Raw genomic sequence first — 27,107 nt, 5'->3', positions numbered from 1 at the left:
TCAAAGATTTTTATGTGCCAGCTCCTGAAAATAAAATACATTGTTCTCATTCTTGCCTTATTATTACTTAATCTATCAAGGGCTTCTGAATGCTTGAAGCTGCTACAAATCCATAGACCTATAAGATGGTAAATAAAATAAAATGTTCTGAATAGATGTTTTTCCCTTGCACGCTTTGGAGGCAAAACAGGAAGGCAGTAGGATCTTAGAGGACTTTAAAAACTGGGAAAATACAAGTTTAAGGAGGAATAGAGGAAACATTATAGAGCTGGGTGCGTAACTTCAAAATAAGAAAGAAATTTGAGAGCACAGGGATGGATAAGGTAGTCTGCGTTTCTTTTTTTATAGATGCTGATGGCTTAGGTTGGGTCAGGAAATTATAGATGTAATTCTGTAGTGACTTTGGTATTTCATTGTTTTTTTCTGCTTCACCAATGACTCTGCAGGCAGGCTTCCTGCATAGCAACTCCAGAAGGTCCCACATCTAACAGCTGCACAGGTACTTCTGCAACCAGCACTAGTAATGTGCCACAAAGCTCCTTCTTGCCCTCTCTGAGAGTAGGACTACAATTTACCTTGGCACTGCTCTCCAGCAGCTCCAGATAAATAATGGATTTGTCTTGGTCACTTCTGCTACTGAAGTTTACCAGTGTTTGGCCAACCTCTAGTTTCCTTTATGAATTTTGCTACTGTTGATATTACCTTTGATAACACCAACTCTGTATTCAATTCAACCCTTTTTTGCTAGGATGTGCAAGCTAAACTTCCTTGGCTATTGCACATATCATCCTTTTTAGCATCTCTGGAGCTAGGTAAGACTAGTTAAAAGAAGTATGTTGATCTTGAAAAACCTTGAACTTTGATGGTCAAACACAAAGAGAACAGAATTAATCTGTATCTTCATGTCCTACAGATTGTTATTTGCATTTATATATGTTTAAACAGAAAGTTAGCCTGTTGTTAGACATCTAAACAGAACCAGTTGCTAAACAAGGAGGAGGTGGCATTTGGAAGCTTGTCAAAAAAAGACATCTGAAATTGAGAGGACTGAGTTCCAGTGGAAGTGAGATACAATAAAGTCTAGACCAAGCCACCTGAGGCCTCACATAATAGTGACAAGAGAAGCCTAGAACAGCAAAATGTAACTATCATCAAAGAAGTGCCAAAACTCGGAGCTCTGAGAAATGAGCTGTTTCAGAAAAAGTATCCTAAATGCATGCTTCACCTCACTATGCTGCTTCTCCCAACCGCTGCAGGTGGGCTTACTACCAAAGTGCAGAAACTGGAACACCGCTCCTTTCACTTAAAAGAGAAATTTTATACTGCAGAAAATTGTCGTTAGCTGGGGTTTCATTATTATTCCTAAAACGCAATTGTTAGTATATGTGGAAGAAGTGTGCTCATCCAGAATTTGGTACCAAGCACTTTTGTATGGACAGCTTTCTTAAGCCGCTAAGAAAGTATTGGCTCAAGTGGGAAGGACACTTGAGGAGTGTGGTAAAAACCTTACGAAGTTGCAAAGACCAAACAAAAAAGCACATTTCAACTTTCTACCAATCAATACAGATATCCAGGATGCTAACTGAGCATTCAGAATATCCTATAGTAAATCCATAGCTGAGATTACAGGCTACAGTATCTGATAGTTAAAGAACAGACATTTGTTGACGTGTTGACTTTGGAGTTGGGGGGGGGGAGGGGGATTGGAACAGATAATGCTTGTATGGTGTGTTTAATAATACATCTTTGTCATTTCACTTCTCACAACACTCCTGGAGAAAAGGAGGCTTTAGTCTAAGACCTCCTGCAACTCAGACATATCATTTCAGAAGGAACGGAGTGTATCAGAGACTTACTCATGGCTCAGCTAGCTGATTCACCTATTGAGCTAGACTGCAAATCTCACAGTGTAAACGTCACATTTGTCTAAACTTGGGTGAACTAATTAGGTGCCACAGAACTAAGTGAAACTATTCATGACACTGCGTGTCATTGCAAGCATCCGTGTCCCATGGCTTCCAGAAATGAATTCCAAGTTCAACAGACACTCAGTACCATCAGCAATTAATTGCATTATAGGTCATTCTGTAAAAAAAATGCATACATGCTAGGCATGGCCTTGCTATTTAACAGTGCAGAACAGTTACCTTGACATGCCAAGTCACTTGTCTCCTTTAATGGCAGTCCAAGGCTCCAGCTGTGGAAATGACGAGTTCTGCAGCATTTCACTTGCCTCTCACACACATGCTGTAGTCCTGCCCTTTGGAATGTCTTTACATGAGAATGCACAGGCAAATGCACATGTGGGTACACACAATTAGAACTGATCAGGAATCTTAAGGCAAAAATGGTTTCCATCAGAAATATAATTCATGGAAAGGTGTCCACATATTCATTTTTAGAATCTTCTATGAAGACTCTGGGATGTTTCCATTGGAGACCCTCTAAGCTCCAAATTCCCTTAAGAAACCCAAAACTCCCAAATCTCCAACTCCGAGAGCTTCACCTTGTTGTCTGTCTTGCAATCAAAGTTTGCAGGGCTCTCAGCCCCAACAACGTAAGGAAAGCATGAGGTTCCTGATTCTTTTAGCCTCATCACTCTACTAGGACACATCTTTTCCAGGAAGAATTGTTTTAAGCGGGTTCTTGTGTGTTTTGCTAAAAATAAATTAAATAAATATGCTCCCCACAGACAGCTGAGCTAACAAATCTGTGCATATTGAAACCGAGGCAAGAAAGGGAACCTTGTGGTTGATGTCTCCTACAGACCACTTGATCAAAGGGACCCTATTGTCAAAACCTTCTTACTGCAGCTAAAGGAGGTATCACACTCTCAGGCTCTCATCCTGTTGGGGGATTTCAACCACCTTGCAATCTGCTGGAAAAGTAGCACAGTGAGCTGTAGGCAATCCAGGAGTGTATTGAGGATAACCTCTTAAGCCAGGTAATAAATAGATCTACCAGAGGGGATATGATACTGGACCTGTTGGTCACCAACACAAGTGAGCTAATCGGTGACATCAAGACTGGAAACAGCCTGAGCTGCAGTGGTCATGTACTGGTGGAGTTCACAGTCCTGAGGGATGTGGGTCAGGTGAAGAGTAAAGTCAGGAACCTGAATTTTAGAAAAGCAAAATTCCAGCTGTTCAAGAAGTTAGTCAATAAGACTCTCTGGGAAACTGCCCTCAGGAACAAGGGAGCAGAATAAAGCTGGCAGGACTCTGAGGACACTTTCCACAGAGTGCAAGACAAGAAAAGAGATGTGGTTGTCGTCTATCTGAACTTCTGTAAGGCCTTTGACATGGTCCCCCACAACATCCTTCTCTCTAAATTGGTGTGATATGGGTTTGATGGGTCGACTGTTCAGTGGATGAGGAATTGGTTGGATGGACGCATTTAGAGGGTAGTGGTCAATGGCTCAATGTCCAGACAGAGGTCAGTGACAAGTGGCGTTCCTCAGGAGTCCATTTGGGACCAGTACTGTTTAATATCTTCATCAACGACATAGACAGTGGGATCAAGTGCACCCTCAGCAAGCTTGCAGATGACACCAAGCTGAGTGGTGCAGCTGACACACCCAAGGGATGGGATGTCATCCAGAGAGACCTGGACAAACTCCAGAAATGGACCCGCGTGAACCTCATGAAATTCAACAAGGCCAAGGGCAGGGTCCTACACCTGGGTCGTGGCAACCCCCGGTACCAATACAGGCTGGGGAATGAAAGAATTGAGAGCAGCCCTGCCAAGAGGGACCTGGGGGTACCGGCAGATGAAAAGGTGAACATGAGCCAACAATGTGCTCTCACAGACGAGAAAGCCAGCTGTATCCTGGGCAGCATCAAAAGTGTGTCCAGCAGGTTGAAGGAGGGGATTCTGCCCCTCTACTCCACTCTTGTGAGGCGCCACCTGGAGTACTGCATCCAGCTCTGGAGCCATCATCACGGGAAAAACACGGACCTGTTGGAGCAGGTCCAGAGGAGGGCCACAAAGATGATGAGAGGGGTAGAAAACCTTTCTATGAGAACAGGCTGAGAGAGTTGGGGCTGTTCAGCCTGGAGAAGAGAAGGCTCCAGGGAGACCTTATTGCAGCTTTTCAGCACTTAAAGGGGACCTACAGGAAAGATGAGGACAAACTTTTTAACAGTGCCTGTTGCAATAGGACAAATGACTTTAAACTAAAAGACAGTAGATTTAAAATAGACATAAGGAAATTTTTCACTATGAGGGTGGTGAAACACAGGAACAGGTTGCCCAGAGGGGTCATAGGTACATCATTCCTGGAAACATTCCCGGTCAGGTTGGACAGGGCTCCGAGCAATCTGATCCAGTTGAAGATGTCCCTGGTCATTGCATGGGGCATTGGACTAGATGACCTTTGAAGGTCCCTTCCAACCTTAACTATTTTATGATTCTATATGGAGACTCTAAAAGACATTCAGAAACTACAGATAGCTAGGACTGCCTGGGTGTCCTGTTAGAGGCCAAAATAAGTAAAATGCTAAATGAGAAAATATCCTTCACTATAAAGTGGATATGACAACAAAAAACCCACATGAACCAATCCCAAATAAATTTGGTCAGATAACCAACATCCTCAACTGAACTTATACCTGGCCATAAATAGGCAGAGAAGCAAGTCTTCCCATTTGACATAGCAGCAGAATAAGAAATCCAACTACATATTCCAAAATGAAAGACAGTTGCAAAGAAACCTGCCCAGCACAGATGAGAGAACGATCATGATGAACTACTGTACCTGTATTTGGAGAGATGAATACATCATTCTTGTCTGGACACAGACTGGCCTAGTTTTTGCCCAGATATAATTAATCATCTTTAAACTAAGCCTGAGACCCACTACAGCTGTTCTTCGTAGCTGTATTCTTTGTTTTGGCAGAATAAATCATAAACTACAATCTCCAACCAAACATTTACTCACGGTATTCTTTTGGTGAAGTTTCTTGATACTCATTGGGATAAACCAAGCCTCAGCAAACCTTGGATTCACATAAATCCAGTGTTGTTCTTCCTAGCAATAATTCTACCTACAGTATTTGCCTGATGATTATTAATCTTGATGCTGGGGGAAGCTTGGTTTTTTCCCCTCTCTTCCTAAGCACGTGCTATTTTTGGCCTAGATACAGCAGCCATCGCTCTCCAAAAAGATGTAACAAATACCAATGCTTTCAGCATCCTTTGGAAGAGGAATTTGCTTTTTTTGTCCTGTATGTAGTAGCTGGTCACACAGTGACCAGAGATCCAATTAATTTCTGGTGATGTTTTCCTCAAGACTATATAACTTTAAAAAAGTACTTTTAGTATATAATTTAACAATATTAAAAATCCCAGAAATGGAGAACAACAGAAATGTGAAAGCTATATCATAATGATAAGTTATGTGATTTGGCATGTACTCAATACCTCCCATGCAAAGATCCCAGAATTTCAAAAATATTAATTGAAGGAATGTAAGATAGGTGCATGATCAGTGAATTCCACCATGTCATTGTACACACTGGTCAGCCAAGGCACAGGGCACCTACTTGAATGAAGCTGCCTGAGGTTACTCAGAATGTGAATGGGAGAGGGTAGGAGACAGAAAAACACCAGCCTCAACTCTTTGTCGCTTTGGCCACCTCCAACACGCCCCTGCCATGAGGAACAGTAGGCAGGTTAACGGCTTCAGCTGCCACAGAAGCCACCACTTTCCTTCAACAAAGGCACTGATTTTGTCAATATCTTGGGTCCCATTGTCCTTAAGCAAATAACTGAGGTTATTATTCACCAGCTATGAAGAAAGACACTCCCTGCTTGTAATTTCTTCTGCAGTGATAGCAGGGAGGTTACCCATTATATACCTGGCAGTGTGACAATCAAAAGGCTACTCAAAAAAGCAATTAAATGTTCTGAATAAAATTACCATTTACATTCATAAGAATGATTTTTGGCAACAAACACACCATGTTTACATCTACAAATGCTTCAAATTACCCCTTTACAGACAGAGCATTTCAAAAATCTTGCTACTTATTCCCAAAAAGGATCAGGAAACAATGGAAGAGATTTTAAATCTTAACCTCTTCATTTTAAGTTAGTTTCTGACACTTGATTGATGGCCACAGAATTCAAGAGCTACAGTTTGGGAGCCTGCTGATTAAAAGCTCACATCACCTTGAGCTTGGAGGTGAAAAGCAGGGAGAGTGAAAATCCTCAAGCTTCGCGAATAAAAGCAGGGCAGAAAAAAATGAAAAGTGTAGAAAGGAATAATATTTGACTACTAAATGGTATTGATTTCATATTCATAATTACCGTGGTTCCTTCACACCTGAGATAAAAAACAAAGCTCCTCTGTGCTAGGTAGTGCACACAGACTGAGAGACTACCAATGGCCTGTACACACAAAGCAGCAGACAGAAGCAGAAATCAAGAGGAATTGAAGCACAAAGCTTAAGATACTGATTGTTCCCTCCTAATTTGAAGCACTTAACTAATCTACCTCAATTAGGAAGCTAGCAACCTGCACTTTCTCTACATCAGTGATGGAAGTGAGAGAGGATGATGCAGTGCCTGGGTTTTTCTCCGCTAGCTGTTCACTAGGTTCATGAGCAGTTTGCTGCTGCTACCTGTGACGACAAGCCACAGCAAATTTCTCATGTTTTTTCAGAAGTCAGCCCACAGAGTTGAGGTGGGAATTTAGTTCAGACTTCCTCAGTCAAGAAGGCCTGTGTTCATAGGCAGTTTTTCTAGTAAAATGTTAAAATGGAAGAGGTGAAATACTAGTGATGTAGCTCCACAGATGAATGCCTACCCCAGAAAGAGAATACTTTTTTCTCAACTGGTTTAAAGCAAACTGAAGTGATAAGCCACTCCTACATAAGTAGAACAATATCCACATTATAATTACAAGGATTTTGATTCACATCACTACTTGAACTGGCAATAACCGTTCTCAGCACAGCTGAGTTGTGGTCTATGGCCTTATCCACGGGAACATCCTTCTTTTTAAGGGAGCTACAGGAAAAATATCCAATATTGAAACATACTTCCACAGTAAAGCAAAGCTAAGGACTCATTGATTCAGATGGTAACCAAGCCCAGGCATTGGTGCCTGTTTTCAACTGCCTCAGTCCCTTGTACTGCTAGCAGAATGCATGCTGTATCACTTTGAAAGGAAAAGAAACATCTGAACTTTGTTTTAACCATCCAGATCTGGATGGAGATACTCAGGGAACACAGAACTGCTGTTAAAGCAGAAAATCCCTCACTACACTGCCTTTGAACAAAACCCGACCCAGTGGGCTTTAGAAGTGTCTGCCTGCCAGAGTGAAGTAAAAGTTTGTATTCCAGCACGTACAGTGATAAAAACCTATTGTGCAAACTGCATCTGAGCTGAAGTTCCCCACAAATTCACATTGTATGTATTGATTGTATCAAGCGCTGTCCAAAATCTGAAGAGACAGCAATATTTCTCAAACACCAGGGCTCAGGAACACTGGCACTTTCTGAACCTAAACACCACTTCTTCACTCAGCATTAGTTCCCTTCTGCCCTCTTTAGCAGCTGTACCCAAGACCTGGGACCTCTGCATTTAGTCCCGTGTTATTGGTTCCTGAGGCAGCGCATAGCTCACCAACCAAACCAGTGGTTGCTTTCATTTCCCCACCCTGCTCTGAGCTAGAGCATTGCCCATCCCTAAATACTAAGGAAAGGGGACAGAAGCTTTACACAAGCTCCTTGAAACAGGTAAATGCCAGATGGAGTCACCAAAAAGCTCACTTTGGCATCTGTCTGGAGCAAGAGCCATTCCCACCATGAACCAGCTGAGACAAGGGAAGGCTCAGAGTGAAGGAGAAGCAGAGACCCCATCTCTTACCTGTGAATAACCCAGCAGGATATTAACCTGTCTGTCAGAAACAAAAGTAACGTTACTACTGTTCTAGCCCGCAGGAAGGAGTTATTCCTCATTGCCTCAGCTCTTCACAGCCTGGACTGTTTTGGGCAGAACATGAGATTTAAGTGGGAGGAAAAAAAAAAAAATCTCAGTGTTCCCCGGTGTAATTCTCACAAAGGTAGAGATTAAATCATCGAACAGCAAATCACCGTTCCAGCCCATGCCTCCAATCTAAGAAATGCATGGACTACTTGTCAGCAGTGACAACAGGCGTTTGGGAAGCCAGGAGAGCCTCCAAGCTGGGAGAATGCTCTAGGGAGAGGGAAGGGCATCTGCTCTAACCCAAGTAAAAGTGGGAACTCCAGTTTCCCCACAGTACAAAATGGGACAGAAGACATCAGTTTGCCAAGAATTTGAAGGGCTCATTAGTCAAAAATGAGTTAAAAATCATTAGCTAAAAATGTAAACATCCAAGCTGAATTCCAGAGCAAAGATTGTGTTATTCATAGTACTTTAAATGTTAATTATTCAAGATTTCATTTAAAATACTTTTCCAACAAAATCACTGAATAATACCAAAATACAGTATATGTTTATGATCTTTTAAGATTGCAATTTGTTTTGATTACATCAAACAGCATCTGTTCTGTTTTCTCTTTACCCAAAGCACCAAGGATATGCATAATCACAATATCACTCTTTATTTTGGAATTTGTGTGTCTTTCTGCACATTTCATTAGAGGGGAAGTCTTCCAAGGCAAATTTGAAAATATATAACGCAACATGAGGAAAAAAAAACCCACAAAACTGTCAGGAATATTGCATATTTGCATTTCTTTTACTAGAGGCATTCATGTTTGAGAAAAAATGTCTCTGTCGCACCTCAGACTCTGCCTCAACAGTAGAGAAGTCGTAATCTTATGTTTATGCCACGCACTGGTGTAGTTGGGCATAGGCTATCATCACAGTGGTGTACAATTTTTAATTTCCTAGAGGCAACATTTTTTACTGCAACTGGCAGGTTGTTTATAGTTGTCATTTTGAGTTGTTTTTTTGTTGTTGTTCTTCAGGTCTTTTATTAACGTACTGCCAGATATCACTCTATGACGGCCCATGCTGGGTTAGTGATAATGTTGTCTGCAGTGGCAGGTCTACCTTGGCAGATTATGGGTATAAAATGGGCAGGGGGCAATTGACTTGTCAGAATATTTACAAATTTCAAATTGCTATCTGCACCCTTAATGACTTGCACAATGAAAAAAAGATTGCTATGTCACCATATCTGCTCTGCATGATGTATGGTAATAGTTGGAGAAGATGGGCTGGGAGGGAGACAGCCCTCATTAAAAACAAATAGCTGTGACTGACATGAAAAACTACGAAGGCAAAAGGAAGGTAAGCACATTTGGATTTAAGTGGCTTTATAAGAGGGTTTACTGAACCAAGAAGCCTTGCTAGACTTACATAGACTCTACTGCGGAAATAAGTATCAGTCCAAGCCCAATAGCTGTTATTCCTGAAGATACCTCCACTACCCCTGACCACGTTAATCGAAAAACACTGCCTGCAATTTAAAAAGACTAGCATGGCTTGTCTATCTTACACTTGATTCATCTGTAACATGTCAAACGGTGCTATGCAACAATTTTCTTTTTAATGTAGTCTATTGTTGCTCACATGCATCCTTGCTGTATTTTCCTGTTCCTTACTTTCTGTCCCTTTCCCCCAGCCCCCACCTCTTGGACCACAGAACAGCTTATATTCTGATTTCTCTAGCGTGGCTTCCTGTATCATCTGGTCTGCTATTAGGAAAGGAGAATAAAGACAAAACCATCTTCCGTTGTCCTAGAACATCTTTCCCCGTCTCTTTTTCCAGAATGCTCTCGTCCTCCCTTTCCCTTCTTCTCTGCACTTTCTCCACTTATTATCCATATTTTCTCAGGCTCAGAGTCACAAGTGTGGTGAATTCTCATGAAATTTACCAGCCTTTGTTCAAAACCTTCATCACAGTCTGGGACTCCTGCTGCCACGAAAGAACCAGCCTTTCTCCCACCCAGACCAGACATATCCGCAGACATCCATTAAGCAGGAGTATAAACCCATTAGCCAAAACCTTTGTGAACCACAGCATCACCACAGCACAAATCTGACATTGACACAGGTAGGCTTTGGACCGCGTAGTGGTCATCAAGAGGACCATCTTGTTGGGGGCAGAGAGGGTTGGCTGCCCCTGAGGTGCAGGCAAGCTGGGAGCAGAGGTAACCCTGGCACAGGCCATGCCCACACCCATGGACACTGCCCCTCAGGGGCTGAACACAGGGGGCAGAGCCAGGGCTAGTAACAGGGTCTATCAACAGTACCAGGCACAGCAATGGGACAAACCAGGTCTAGGGACTCCAGTCACGAGCAGCAGAGGAAAAGTCCAGAGGCAGGGCAGGAGACAAGGTCACATTACGGGTCAAGGGGTCCATCCAGGACATGGGGCCAGAGGCAGGACTGAGCACAGGCACAGCTTCGGCACAGCTCAAGCAGTGCTGATGGCCATGGCCTGAGGTGAAATGAGCAGAGCCTGTGTGTGGGCACCCAGGTAAGGCTGTGCAGGGTCGTTAGGCCTATTAATGCCATCAGGGCCCTGACACAATCTTGTTCCTAAACCTGGCACAGGACCATCCAGAAACTGACTGCAGCTCAAAAGCCACTCTCTGACCATTCTTGCCACAACAGAAAGCCGCTGATTGTCCATTTCTCCATCACGTATCACTTTCCTGGGATCCATGTATCACTTCTGTTGCCATCCTCCCCAAGATAAGGTGGGAGGGGTAAAAGCAGTAAGAAGAGCAGTTTATAATTTTTTTATTTTTTTAATTTCAGGTGTTTTGCAAACTGAGTTACACTTTCTTTATCACTCATCATCTGTGCCCTCCTGTGGAACCACCTGCTGAGAGACCTATCAGCATTGCTGCTAACAGCTCCCTCCACCCAACCCTCCTGCCTCTTCAGAGGTTTCAATATTATTCTTGCCAGAAGCCAAGTAAAAGAGCATGCACCCCATACCAGGCTAACCGTTCCCTCTGGTGAGTAAGAATTTTTCCACTGACTGGAGTGGAGAGCTGTATTCTTAATGAGAGCATCTCATGTGCTAAAACAGCATGAGGTCACTTAGACAGTAAGATGATGATGATGACTAAATATGTAGCTGCTACTTAGCACACTGTCATCAATAGATGTCTAAATACTTCTGTAAATCAGTAAGCATCACATTAGATCACTCTTTCAGGTGGCACACGAAAGGAGAGAGTTGCTGACAAAACCAGAGGGACAGTAGTAGGACTAGGGATAGAAACCAGGTCTCCCAAATACCAAACCTGTTCCTTTTCCATCCAGCAATGCTTTCTTCCTGGAGTGTTTTCTTGCACAAAACATTTACAAGAATTTTTGATAGCATAAGGCTTTTGCAGGTTAACTTTATAATTACAAATGCAAAACAAACTGTTTGAAAGGTGCTGCCTGAAATATCATCATTTACTTCTTGTTTCTGTATTGTTTACCAGCACCATTTTTCATAATCTTTGAAAATGTTAAAATAACAGGTAACAGTCTGAGCATCTGGTTTGCTATAAATTGGAACAATTTTACCTAAAAATGAAAGATTTACAAATGTTTTTGATGTTTCTATGGAAACCAGAAAATCACAAACCACTTGTGCCAGAGCTGTTAACATAGGAATGACACATATTTTCTCCATGTATATGTAAAAACATATTGCCAGCAGAAAACGCTTGTTCTCATTTTAAAGAAAATGGAAGTGAGGACAAAATGTTTGGAAATCCGGGACCATTGCTTAGCCATGGACCAACAGCAGCACAAAAGAGACAGCATCATAGGATGCTGCCGAAATCCCTTATAATCTGACTCTTTAGTTTCTCTCTCAGTGGTCTATTTCTTATATTTGCTATATAACAAGCCATCACATCAAGGTACTTCAAAATGTAAAAGTACTTATTGCAAACTACCTTATCTTCAACCCAAACAAAAGCACAAAACATTTTTTTCCTGTTTTTTCCTCCTCTCTTTTTAAGTACTCTCGTATGAGGTCAACAGATATTTAAAAATGAGGGGCACTTGCTTCAGAAAAAGTACTGTCTTTGTGAAGAAGCTATTTAGTTCATTTGATATGGCAAAAGAAGCCTAAATTTATACATGCAAAAAATCTCATCACAATCAAGAAGCCAATGCGTATATAAAATTGCACATGTCCAACTGTACTTTAGCCTGAGTCCCATGTACTTCTGGGCACCTCAGTGAGAATTCTACATTGGGTACATAGTTTTATCATAGAGCCAGAGAGAGAGACTCGGGCATCTCCACCATTCACCAGTTAGATGAAACGTATAAGCCTTTGGTCATCATCATATTTCTCTAATGACTATAAAGGGAATGTGGAGCAACCACAACCCTAATTCAGAAACTCCCTCAAAACAGGGGAAATGGATTTAGCCCTCCGTGGAGGTCACCACTTGTGCTAACAAAAATCTTCTGCAAGAATTGTCAGACCTCAAACAAGCTTGCCCAAAACCAAAAAAAAATCCAGTCTATACAGTGGATTAAAGGCTTTAGGAACCTATAACTGGCATTCTAAGAGTAGTCTATGAACTTGGAAATAATTTTATTTTCACCTGTAGAACTTTGGAACTCATATTGAGAAGCACCTGAACTCACCAGAGTGCCAAGTGAGGCTAGGGGGTGAGATACATTTCCTGCAACCTGAAAAATCAATTTATAAACATTCAGATAAGTAAATACAGATGGCAATTTCAAATTAATCCAGTTTAGTCCCAGATGTCTAAAAACATTCATGAAAACTTGACTTCAAGAATTAGAATCCCTAATTTCTCCTTTCCTTGATTTCCTGGATCTCTAATACAAGACTCAAGACTTATATGTTTTGAGATATATGTAAGAAAGAGTAATCCATAAGTACTAACATCACCACTAAAGAGATCTTCAGCATCTGAAGCCATGTTTCACATGGTTTCAGACAAAGCCATCCAGACAAAACCATGCCATAAGTATTTGCATGCTTCTTTGGAAAAAAAAAGAAAGAGTGCTTAACCCGTGAAAAATATAATGAAAAAGAGAGCAAAATCTGGATGATATGCTAAACTAAGTCACTTGTATATTTTATTACCTCACAGAGTGTTACTAGAAACAGCTTTTCTTACCACAGCCCCCTCCAAACTGTCACAACTCTGTTTAAAATAGCATTAGCTTTATTTTGGTTGTAGTTTGTTTGTTTGTTTGTTTTAAACACAGGCCATAAATGTTCTGGACATTAAGAAGTGATGTGAAGGATGGAATCCCCTTCACCCAGTTTCAGATATCTCACAGTTTAATGGCTTGTTAAAGCTAGAAATACAAGTTCCCTTTAATGTCAACAGACAGAATCCCACAGAAATAAATTAGAACAAAGTGCACTGAAGAGCACACACCCTTTAGATGTGACCAGGTGAATAGACTAGACACCTAATTTTCAGACTGATAAAGTTAGGTGAAACGAATTCTTTTCCATCCTTCTGCCCCAACCAGATTTCAAATGCTAGTCTTACAAGAGGCTGAAGATCATTATATATGCAGTTTCTGTGAATCCTGTGTTACTTTCACTGGTACAGTAGGTACAAGTGTTGGTTTCGGTATTCTAATCTTTATGGAACTGCTGGAATAAACCCAGGGATTAGGGGTCCAGCGGCTGATGAGGGCAATTCTGACAACGGGCTGTTCTTCTGGAGAAATAGAATTTGCACTTCAATGATTGTGGTAATCCTGCTAACAACGGCCTCTGAAAGTCTAGTTCAACTAGAGATACTTCACAACTATCTCATAATACATATCTGAGCACATTTTTCTGAGACACATTGGGCAGCCTAAACTCATATGAATTAATGCAAGTATCCTTCCTGAAAACAGTGGCAGTAGTAATGTGAACAAATGCTTGCTGAAATAAGTCATCTACAATGTGACACATGAAGGTTGCTACCCATCAATCAGAGCTCTTGAAAAAGGCAAGGTTGAACATTCAGTCTTCCTTCAGTTTCCATGGTTATTTTAAGGTCTTCAAATGACCACCCTAGAGAAATTAGATTAAACATAGAATTTTCTTTTAAACACAGCAAACACGGTGCTTCAGGAAAGAAATGTACTATCTGTAACTTCGTCCAACACTAATTTTCCTATACCCATACACACGTAACAGGTTTATAAGTTATCATATTGACACCTTGCTCCCTGGCATTTAGAATTAATGTTTGATTAGTCAACACCAAATATACTATACCAGGACTCCCAATGGACTTCTGCTATACTGGAAACAGTAAATATAAAAAATTAAAAACTAAGGAAGTGATGATGCCATATCTCAAAGCTGGGATATTGAAGTACAAAGCTTTGCATTAATACAGGCTCTGCTAGCCAAAATTAAAGCAAAATTGATGTCTAATCAACCCAGCTTTCAGATATAGCAATGTGTTGGTTTAAGCCAGCCAGAAACTGGGACCATGCAGCCACTCACTTTCCACCCCAGCAATAGACTAGAGAGAAGAGAGAGAAAAGGAGGGGGAAAAAACCCCAACCAAAACAAAAACCAAACCTAAACAAACTTGTGGGTTGAGATAAAGGCAGTTTAATAGAACAGTAACGGAAGAGAAATAATACTAATACTACTACTAATAATGGTGAAAGAATATACAAAATTATGTGATGCAACACAAGTTGCTCTCACCATCCGATGATCAGTGGCCCAGCCTGTCCTGAGCAGTGATTGAGAATTCCTGCCCCCCAGCCAACCCCCATTTATATACTGAGAACATTTATAGTATGGAATATTCTTTTGGCCAGCCTGTCGTGTCTATGCTCCCTCTCAGCTTCTATGGAAAGCTGGAAAAGTCCTTGACTAATATAAACGTCACTTAGCAACAACTAAAACACTATGTGTTAATAACATTATTTTCACACTAAATCCAAAACACAGCAGCTACTAGAAAGAAAATTAATTGTCTCCCAGCTGAAACCAGGACAAGCAATAACATACTGAAATTCCTTACTGTTATTTTTGTGCGTATTCATGAACATTGCCACCCATACAATTCTGCCTGTAACAACGTACACAGGAGAATTGATCATATTGCCACCAAAAAACCTGCTTCAGGATAGAAGCGAAAATGGAAGTAAAACTGGTGTCCCCCCCCCCCCAAAAAAAAATTACATAGATGCTTTCACTTGTCTGTGGATGTTTTCTATGTTTATTTTCTCCTCTCATTAAGGATGTTGTCCTTTATTATTAATTGAATGGAAAATATCCACAGCCAGTGATTGAATTACCCCAAAGTACCTGCTTAAAATGATCGATATTGATCAAACAAAAGGGTAGAAAGTACCACTAGTCTTCTTAATGTAAGTGATTTGGCTCAAGAAACATTTTGATCAAATTAAGTGGAGGATCTAATTAACCTGTGATTAAATTAAGTGGAGGGCAAGCCATATAGGCATAAATCCCGTACACATTGAGATGAAACTAATAGTAATGCACATATTTACAGAGGCTGCCAGGGGAAAGCATGCAATAAATTCAGCAAAGAAAAAAGGTCACAGAAAGAACGGGAAAATAAAGGATGAAGGGATTAGAATACAGAAAGAAGATAAAGACAGCCACAGATAATGATTACCATTGGAAGAGCATTACCTAAATCTAGGAGAATAGAGACTGTGAATGCACTGGAGTATGAAAAAAATTCTTCCAGATTAAAAAAACTAATGCAATGCAAAACTCCATGATTCAGACTGAAATAGAATTCCAGAAGATACAAAACAGACTCTTAGACAAGGTCAAATTATATATATATCTGTAGTTTGTACCTCATGGGCAGCACATGATTAGATGAGCGGTAGGGACAAGTCGTCAACTCACAGTGCAGGCAGACAAACCCAATGCCTTTCCTGCATTCAGCAGATCCTTGCTGTTTGGGAATTGGGATGTTTCTGGCTCTACACTCACCGAATAACCATTTGCAACAATTCAAACAGTCAGATACCCCTCCTTGCATGACCCACTTTCTTATAAGAGAGACCACTGCCTTGTTTCTTTCCGAGAGCTCTGCACAGAATCAATACAACCTATTCTCACAGAAGCTTGCATATTTTCCAGCCACTGTAACAATGCTAATACAGCAACGCTGGAACAATAGAAGTAAGGGCTCTTCATGACTCCACACCACCGAATGTTGGAACACAATTATCTGTCTCCAAAAAAAACTGATTTCAAAATTAGCATCCCACTTAAAGGAATGAGGAAATTTTAAGCTGGATGCCCAATGAGGCAGAAATTCCAACACCAGTTTATATGTCATTATCTCATAAGGACTTGCTTTTTTTCTGAAGTTTTTAAGGAAGAATTATTGACATTGTGCAGGTCCAAAAAATAAGGTCTATGCTTGTCTTTTACCCTAAGTGTACCATAATAGTACCTCAATCGTGGTCCTTGTCAGCTGACATTTTGAAACCCCAGTAGACTGCATACCAGTACGCAATCTGGGCGCATGTATATAAACCTTGTTTAACCTTTTTTTTATACATTTCTCAGATTAAAACAATGAAGGAAAAAAATTGGCTGTGAATTATTCAAGAATAATAAATTACAAATATGGAACTTAGTGGCACTATAATATTCATGTATTTCTGCCAGATACTTATAACAGCAAATGATTACTTAAAAGCACCGTTCCACAAGTGATACTTCCATTCTACCAAGGCACTGGTAGGTTTTTTTTGAGACAGTACTCTCTACTAATTATCTTACTGTGCTCAGATAAACATTGCCCAGAATTTGGAGTCTCCCCTGAACTGGAAGACAATTGTTTAGAAGATACAAGCCCCACAGTATTTCAGGGCTCAGTGATTATGGATGAGACACCTATGCGTCTCCCTGAAAACTGCCCACTCTGAGACCAGAGGCAACTCTCTTAGGCTCCAATTTTACATACCAACTCTACTTCCACATCCATTGGCAATTTTTCACAGCCTCAGTCATCTTTTTCAGGAGTTTTGGAGGCTTGCAATAACTACAGCAGGCAGCGGACTTCATAGGTACCCGGCCTTTTCAGCTCATAGATTTAAGGCTTCTCTGTGAAAGAACCTTAAATAAGGAAGTTCTTTAAAAACTTCTGGCCTTCATCGTCTGAGTACACTAAAACAAAAGGCGGCTTTGGCTAAAGATATCCAAGCTAATGCTAATACTAAAGTGACTTCAGATATCCAAAGTAGTGTAAGCTATTTTACTGTCAAGCTTTGTCTGAGGTAATTAATGCTGCTGAAAACTGCAGATATAGTTTAGGTAGTTCGACATGGAAATACATTGTGTGTGGTACATGTTTCTTCCGTTTCTTGATTTCCTCATCCATGAAGTCGGTGATGACTACTATGATCTTAATTTCTGAGGTGATTTCTTTAGATGAGAATTGTCATTTAGTGGAAATCATTTTAATTGTTTAAAAATATATTTCTTTATGTGATTTGCAGAAAGCTTAATCAAGCTTTCTTCTTCTATTTAAGTTCTAGTTTGGAGTAAAAGTTCAGAGACATCTTATTTTATCCAAAATAAATTTGATATTTTCCAATTTCTCTCATTTCTCCCTCATTCTGCTTTTTGCCTCTAGGAAAGCTCAAGTCATGACTGGAAGCAGAAGGGGCCACAATACTTTCTGACAACACATGTACTTTGGATGTATGCAGAGTTATTAAAAAAGAAATCCCTTAGAAAGAAAAAGAAAACCCTTCAGAAGACTGAGCTTTTTTCAGGTGCTTTTTTTGAGCCACATAGATCAGAAAGTTCTGCCGAGCTCTAAACAACTCTGTGATCTGGGGCTTTGAGCAAAATGATCTACTGGGAGGTGTCCCTGCTGATGGCAGGGGAGTTGGAACTAGATGATCTTTAAGGTCCCTTCCAGCCTAAACCGTTCTACAATTCTATGATCTTGTGTGCTTTCACTGTGTCGATGGTGACTTTGAAAAACATTGCCAGGTGCTACCATTCTTTTTTCTTCTTCTCCCTCTCCTGTCTGTTAGAACCGAGGTCCAACTATAGCAAAATTATCTACTTTAAAATTATGCGTCTCTCAGTTATGATAGAATAGATAATACAGTTGTAAAATTCACGGATGTCAGCAGCTTGGAGGGGGTACAAGTACTCTGGAGTACTTGTAGGGCAGGAGTAGAATTCAGAATGATTTTGACACATTAGGGAAAAGCCGTGGAATCAACAAGATGAAATTCAAATCAATAGGAGTACAAAGCACTACACTCAGAAAGGAAAAAGCAAGGCACACATAACAATATGAACCAACTGGCCAGGCAATAGAAGAGCAGAAAGCTGGAGGGTTTGGGAACACTATAAAACGTGCATCGATTTGCACTCTGATACAGCCTTGTAAATAAGGCACATCCATTTAAAACCGGGGTGTCATACACATGACTCAGGAAATACACTTTTTTCAGCTCCTCTCAATGCTCACTAGGTTCCGCTGAGTTTAGCATATACAGTCTGGGAAACACAGTTTCCAAACATTGAGCCTAAGGAAGATCAACAAGAGATTTGAAAAATGCATCCAGAAAGGTGAAATAATTGGCTTTGCTTTCTTTATGAAAAGAGAAGGCACGAAGGCATTAATAATTATCTTCCAACAATAAAAAGTTGTGAAAAAAGTGGGCATCTGAGTTAGAAAGTGGTCTTAGAAGAGGATCTCCACTTTTAATAAAGACTGGAGGAGACATGTCGAGGTTACTGTACAGCCAGGGAAATTGAGACTGCATATTGAGATACACAGCAGCAACTTCTCTGGGGACATGGAAGAACTTCCTTCATTGAGGGATATTTAAAAATAGCCTGGACAACAATCTACCAGACAAAGATAGACTAGTTCCTTCCTCACCTTACGAGGAGGAACATGATGTCCCTTTCTACATGCTATAAAGGGTGATACCTCCATTATTTGTGTTGCTTTAAATGACCTAAAGAAACTATTTTATAAAATACCAATTTGGATATCTCAGCATTTGAGGCACCCATCTCAAGGTATCTCCAGGGATGCAGCTTCTGGTAGGCTGGTACTCCATATGTTCTGAGAATTAGAAAGTGTTCATAAAGTAGAAAATCCAGCTAACAGAGTCATCACCAAGTCTGAAAACTTCACACATTTTTTTAATATTCCTATAATGCATTACTATGGATTTTTGATTGGTTACATTGTGTGCATAGTGATGATTTCCTCTTCAAGCTAGTAGGCAATAATGGTCACAGGTGACTTTTTTTTTCCTTTTTCAGTCAAAGAGATTTACTCCTACACAAAATAACCTCCATTTTGCAATCAATAGCAGCACTGAACAATGGGATTGGAAATCATAGTGCATAATCAAATCCAAGACTCAAACGGCAGAATCCCTATTGTTCTTTCCTGAGCAGACAAATCGAGATCTCTGTTATCTTTTAAGTATCAACAATTGTGCAGTGAAGATATTAATTTTCCATTAATAGGCATGGAATTATATTTCTGGCTGCTGTCAGCTGCTTTATGTTACTGGAACAATGAATTAACCTTACGCCATGCTGGCAACTCTGTAAAATCATATATTACATCAAGAGCATCCCTTTCCCAACTCAGACGATTGCAATAACTTTGTATCATAAAACCTTATAAAGCAGTTTAATCTTCTTTTATGCATGAAGTAACTTAATCTTTTTATATAGTACCAGTTCATTTCAGTACGTTTAATAGTAACAATAGCTTAATACAAGCTGTAATAGTATTTTTCACTTCATCTCTTCTGGGTTGCAGAACTTTTTGCAGCATCTTCAGTCCCCTGTGACAGTTCTGTTGGTTTCTTCTCTACAATCTGCAATACCCCAAGCAAAATTGGTAGGTGCTTTGCCAACAATCAGGAACATTTGAAGGGTCCGCAAAAGACCTCTGGTTTTCCACTTCATTGCACATAATCATGGTTTCCATGACCTTCATGACACTTTACCACATGCCCTGAAACAGGGAGGAAAACTAGATAACAAGTCTAAGGAAATGGCTAAAACTAAACACGTTATTTATCTGGGTTCTCATGGCAGGCCATAGATTAATGGACAAATGACTCCAGACAGTTTATCTTCTGTTTAACTTCTCATACAATTTTTTTGTTCAGACCTTTGTATCTTAACTCCTTGTTCCTCAGGAAGTGCCTACTATTCTGACTAATTTCCAACTAAGGGACACGTAGAAACATTCTTGCAATTGCTTTGAGTTTATTCTCACTGACAAGAGCAAGGTGTTAATAGCTAAACTAGGGCAATAAACAGCGCATTGACTTCTTCGGTGCAGAGCAGTCCTTTGAATGGTTCTTATGCATTTATTAACTCCTATGTCTCACACTATTATCTCTACCTGTGGAGAATAATCAGCCCCTTATCCGGGTACTTAATGTTATATACACTTAACACCGTTAGACTTCAGTGCAAGTAATTTGATGTTTATTCCATAAGCAATTTTAACTTACCTTCCAGGCTCATTTCCCCCCCTCCAAATATCTATAAACAACTGTGTGTACTGGCAGGATGGCTGTACCTGTGGCATTCTAATCCTGTATATGTAGTACCATTTTCTTAGGAGGCAGAAGGATCTTTTTTGTTTGTTTCTTTTTACATGTTTTCAAAGAAAGGGTTAGAAGCATGAAAACAAAGGCAAATTTGGGGGAAGTAATCATTCACTCAAGATGTTCCTAATCTGTTGTTCACTTTCAGAATAGTCTGTGATGCAACGCCCACACAAAACACCTAACTTGGGGAAAACAGTGAGGAATCAATACTGAGTTCCAGTCTGTGAATTCTTCTTCCCTCTAGCATCCCGTCCTGATCATAGCTCAGCCACAAACTGTATTGGGGTTGTGGTGTGGTTGCTTTCCAAACATGTTGATATAACTAATTTGTGTTCCTTATCCTGCCACAGAAACTGGGAACCAAACAAAACTTTAACCACAAAAATAATTCCTCTTTTCACTCATCCTGAACATAGCTCGACTTCCTGTGTTTGGATATAAGCAAGTTAAGTATTCTTTCTGTATTAATTCATAAAGAACTTCAGCACTTTTCTATTTTAAATTGAAAGTGATGGTCTCAAGCCTGAAGTCTCTTCTGGACTACCACCCTCTGCTGCTGCCCTCAGGAATGTTGATCTCACTCTGTGTATCTGACCTTGCTCTGTTTTGAACAGAATACTTCTGTCCAAAAAAGCCCTGCATTTCCTCACTCCTTATCAGAAACAGCTTGCTTGCTTACTGGATGGCTGGGCACTGGGAAGACCACTGGGGAATCGCTCCCCTCAGACCCCAACCCAGGGTCCTTGATCCTTCTGCCAGGCAGAAGAAGCAGATGCATGGAAAAAAATTACGGTCAAGCCAGAGTCCAGTTGCCCAGAGATTTTGCTGCCTGCCTTCCAGACTATTCCACCAAACACAAGGAAGTGATGATTCTGCTCTCTTTTGGCTTGTCAGATGTGGGTAGATTTTCATAAGAAAAACATCCAAGTCTCAAGCAAGATAATACTTCTGACGCTAAGTGGAGAGATAGTCCAGCTTCTCAAATGATTGCAAGACTGTTTCCCATCACACCATAAAAGAATAATACATTTTCTTTAAAGTTCACATTCTAAACCCAAACAAGGTTGATTTTCAAGTACTGAACCTTATTCCTTTTTTAATTTTTTAATTTTTTTTTAAGATTTCTAAAATATTCAGTGGAAGAAATAGCCAGGAAAATTCCAGGCCTAGCCTACTAGTAAAATGCTGGCAAAACTGTGAACAATGGACAATGAGATTCCAGAATAAAAATCCTTACTGCAAGTTTTACAAACAGTATGTGCATATGCTTTGACATCTAGATATCGCTTTTGTCTGAAGAAATTCTGTTAAATGAACTGTGTGGTTGAGAGACCTGGGAAGTAATTGCTGCTGTAATAAGAAGCAGTAATCCACTTGATATTAGCAATTACAATGAAATCATTTCAGTACAAATTGATATACATGATATTATAATATTTTACTAAAAAGTCTTTCTGTCCCTCCTGTTTCAGTTCCTGGGCTATCCATTCCCTTGGCTTCTGAGGTGGAAGTCAATAGAAATTGCACATGAAGAACTAGGACAGCATACTTGCCTCTAAGGAGTTTGGATGCCCCAGGCAACCTGGAAATCATCCATCCTTCCTTGTTTTCAGTCTCTCACACAGCAGAGATACTAAACATTACACAGCTTTTAATATGCTGGTTCACACACATCTCTAAAGAATATGGATATAATTGGCAATTGCCTAGGAAGACGAAGGAAATAAAAATACACCCAAACTCATAAAAAATCATGACAGAAATCCTCAAATATTTGCTTTACTTTCTAAACCTGCGCCTCAAGCAGAATTGTGTCAGATGCCAAGAAGCATGGGAGAAAAACCACAAGTTCTGTGTTTTAAGATCAAGTTCCATAAAAAGACTGCCTTTTGCTTGCATCTCAGTGAAGGACAAGGTGGACCTACAAGAAACAAGAGGTCTCTTCTCATTATTACATCTCTCATGATGTAACCTCCTGTGATTTGATTTAGCAAGCTGAACGCTTCACGTAATGCCAACTTACTTGGCAAAGTGGTATACAGAAATACCTAAGCTGGTGTTTAAAGGAATTGGCTTGTGTACTAGAAGGTACATTAAACAGAATGAGCCCACTGGGTCATATCAAGGGTTCATTTAGGCCATTAACCTCTTTCCAGTGGTCACTAGCAGCATAAGCCCAGGAAACAGCACTGGTATGTAACTATTACAGCTCCAGAATAGACTTTCACCCATCGGTGATCAGGGGGTCAGGACGTGCAAGTCCATGTGGCATCTTTGCCTTCCACAGTCCTCTGCAGTCTTTCCCCCCAGGAGTTTGTGCAGCTGTTTTTCAAGTTAGCACAAAGCCGAGAACCCAGGGATATTGTGATGGGCGGAGCACTGTGCCAGTTATCACTCCTTCGTGTAGATATAAGTAACTCATCCTATGAGCCCATGCATACAGAGACCTAACGTAGGAGGTAGTTGGCTATGAAATTCCTCTGCACTTAAATGGCTTTTAGCATACCCAGTTTTCTGAAAGGAATTGTTTATATATATCATTATGAAAGACAAAGCAAAAGGACAAGGAGGGCAGGGAACTCTGCTCTGGAAGGTCTGGAAGAGGAAGACAAGTTCAGATCTTGACAGGTGGGTTTATCTGTTTTGTTCAGAGTCATGACTATGGTCACAAACACATTTCACCATTTCCACATTCCAAAGCTGAAGTACAGCAACTTCAAATTAGAGCCAAAGAAATTAAAAATGGATTCATTGAAACATAATTATATCATTAAATGCAATTTTTGTATTACACAAAAGGTTAATATCATAGCAACTTATTGAGAGAATTTCTGTGAACCTCATCAAGAAAGTTAATAATTTAGATACCATATGAAGTACAAGAAAAATCCCTGTGATACATTTGTCTGTATAAAGCAGCAGTTTTCAAGGTTATACCTTTCATATGTCTTAATAGAGGTGAATGCTGCTAGCTGGAAAACTAAATATACTTGGAGACTTATTATTTTAGTAATTGCATTTCAGGTGCTAATTAAAAGCAAAGCCAAGAAGAACATTTCAGAAGGGGATAAAAAAAAGGTACTTCTGAATACACACATAGACACGATACACAGTAGACATACAATACCACTTTCTAGAGCTTCCCTGTCCTGTATCTGCAAAGATGTACATGCAAATCTCCCACAAGGGAGCTATTTTTGACCGGAAATGTTACCATTCCCCTGTCTGTTGGGACCACAGAACACCAATCAATTCACTACATAATGCAATATTCTGGATGGGGCAAAGTAGCAATGAAAAGGCAGAAAAGCTAAAGGGGATTCTTGATTTTGGCTCGTGCAAAGTACAGCAAAGTTAAAACTTAAAGATTGCTGCTTGAAAGATTTAGAAGGGGGTTTGGAAGACAGTTCTGGAAGGGTGAAATACTTCCAGATTTGTGCAGAAAGAGACTAGAAAGATCAGAGAACAGAATTAAAGCATTCACAAAAAAAGACGGTGGAATATCTGGGTATGGGGGCACGGGGGGTGGGGTGGGGGGTGGGGCAAATGAAGAGGAAACAGGTCATAGGACCCTTCTGTAATTCTACAGAAATGTTGAGTCACATTTTCTAGACAGATGTGATTCATGTAGATTATTAATCTCTGAGCAGAAAGAAAAGAACTAGTGTTGTGGCTTGGATGAATTTCCTTAGTTAGTAAGCAGTGGTACGCATTTACCACCATGATGTGTTTTGAAAGTGTATCTAAGGCTCCTGTTTTCTGCCAAAGGGAGTTTAGCATTGTTTCAAATGTTCACCGAGAGGACAAGAAAAAAGATATAAGGATAGGGGGATTCTAGGAATCATATTAATGTAGAATCTTACTTAGAAGAACATTCTAATTTAAGTCTCTCTCACAATCATTTCTTACATTGTGGCAACAAACTATATACCTTTTAATCTCCTTTCCTTTTTCTTCTCTTGTTGCTGGCTGTAATCACCTCCAGGACAAATGGAATTATTATAGCAGGTTTTTCATCCTTACTGGTATTATGTTTATATTTTAAAGAAATGGTTTTGAACTAGGAGCAGTAATGGATGAAAGAGCAAAGAGCAAAGAATACAGGGAGAAAATAGGCAGGTAGCAGAGAAGAAGAAAGCCAAATGGAAAGGTAAAGATGAGCTTATTTGTGCAAAAAGAATGATGGGTTATTTTTCATCCCTTCTTAGCCACAGATTTAAAAAAAAAATAATGTTTTTAATTTTCTTTTCTCAGTTCAAATTTTTAGTGCCTATATAAGCATAGGGAATATTGCAAGTCTAAGTGGGATATCTTGTTTTTTTTAGAAATAAAATTAAAAAACCCCAAACAAACAAAACCAAAACCAAACACCTTTTTCCATTATCCTAATGGAAAAATAATCTATTACCCACTCCTATATCCTGCCCTTGGGAGACTAGTTCTTAAACAAGATGTACAATTGCCTTTGGTCAAAATAGCAGCATAAACAAGAATGTATAGGTATAAAGAACAAAACTCACGGACAAAAATGGTTCAGTAAAAGATGTTGCTGGAAATTGTCATTCTAATTTCTCTTGAACTTTGCCACTTTTAAAAACTACTTACTAAATTCTCTTCCAGTTTTACACATGTGTAGTCACTCTGAAGGCAACGAGGCCAGCCTGGCAGAGGAATATTGTCTGACTTACAACTGAAGTCAATAGCACTCTTTATATAAGTGTGGAAAGCTGCGTCAGAGCTCGGTTGCATGTGATAGTACAGTAAATGTAAAGGAGCTTTTTCATATCAGTTTACTACACAGACTGAGGAGTGTGATTGTTGCCTTGTATTGGTTACGTTGCTGGGGCAAATCAGACATGAAATGCAACCTACTTAAATGAAATAATCTGTCACAGATAGAAGTATTTGACACAGTTATGATTAATCAGCAATTAAAAAATTATTAATAATGAGACAGGTCAAGAGGTTGAAACTTAGCAGCACTTAATCAATAACTGGTTTAAAGGTTTACAGAGTAACTTAACAAAATAAATAAACAGCTATTTAATTACCGATTCGAAGATGGCAGGATTCACACTAACTTACTATAAAGTATCCCAAACCAATACGTGCACACATGAACAAAAGCACAGATCTCAAATTAATGCATATGCATATAAGCAAAGTATGTACGTGCGCACGTGCACACACACATACACACCAGTCTATAACTGCAGGGATCAAAGATCTCCTCATATCACACAACTCTAGTGAGCCGGCAGGAACCCCTTTTAACTCCTACACACACATAGACAAATGGAAGAGTATCCACATCCATAAAGGAAATGTATATTTATCACAAACATATAAGTGGAGAGGTGGATGGAAGAGAGGCTAGCCTATAGTTAAAATTTCCCTTTTCTCGAGTTAGAGCAAATACTCACAATGTATCAGCATTCCTCAACGGGCAATAATTGAGGTGCGAGAGGCATTGTCTCGCCATGGCCTTCCAGTCCTCGAGGTGTTGCCTGCATGGCATCCCAACTCAGGGCAGATACTGGCCACAGCCCACTGCAATCCAGAACAGCTCAAAGGGTCTTTACTAGAATTGCTACTTATAGGATCCAAGATAATTTACTTTTGTCAGGTATGTTTCCACTCCAGCCCAGCTCAGACAATGGAGTATTTCAGTACTTTCCACGGTTACATGAACCCAGGACTTGCTAGAACATGTGGTCCAGGTACTCCCTTCTCTGTGGTCATGATAGTTTCCAAAAATTGAGGGATTTTCAAAGGATTTTTCTTTACAGAATCTATCTGAAACACAAAAACAATCTCTCTCTTCCCATCTCAACAACTTGCCTCAATAGTATTTTAAGATACCTTTTTTTTCCGGTTGTTTACAATGAAGGAGAGGGGTAGAGAATAAATCATCTGAAAATGGCATCTTGTAGCACTTTGCTGATGGCAGGTACACATCAGGAAGCTGGTACTCGGCCCAGTGGAAACCAGTCCCTGGCAGGGATGTTCTGTACTTTCATGTCAGCTACAGCACAGTGACATAGCATTTGCCACACTAGATCAAGCCATCAGCCCGTCAAGCCCCAGCCTCTGGCGGCAGCTGGTATGTGGTGCGTCAGGGTGTAGGTATGCAACACAAATACCCAGGAGCATGGGATGGTCCACGGAATCATCACCTGGCTGTCTTCCCCTCCACCACTGCTTCTTCCTTGGCTTTTTGAAGACTTCACTAAATACCACCACTGCATTCGTGGTGTGTTTTCCATCTGGCTTTCTTCTGGGTTTTTGCTCTGTTAAGCAGTAGGGGTTGGTCCATAATAATTCCCTCTGAGGACAGAATGGGCTTTTAAAAAAAAATATATCTGTTTTCTCAAGTACCAGCACAGCTTCAACCGCCAGCCTTTCTACCGGGGTTATCAGCAAAAGAACATCAGGATTGTTTTATGATGTCAGCTCATTCAATGAGATGATAATATATTTAAAGAGAAACATGAGAACAATCCAGAGAAAAAAGATAGAGCCATGATCCTGC

The sequence above is a fragment of the Vanellus vanellus genome (assembly GCF_965231255.1).
Source record: "Vanellus vanellus genome assembly, chromosome: 3".
NCBI classification, from domain to species: domain Eukaryota; kingdom Metazoa; phylum Chordata; class Aves; order Charadriiformes; family Charadriidae; genus Vanellus; species Vanellus vanellus.
This window is presented reverse-complemented; position numbering follows the sequence as displayed.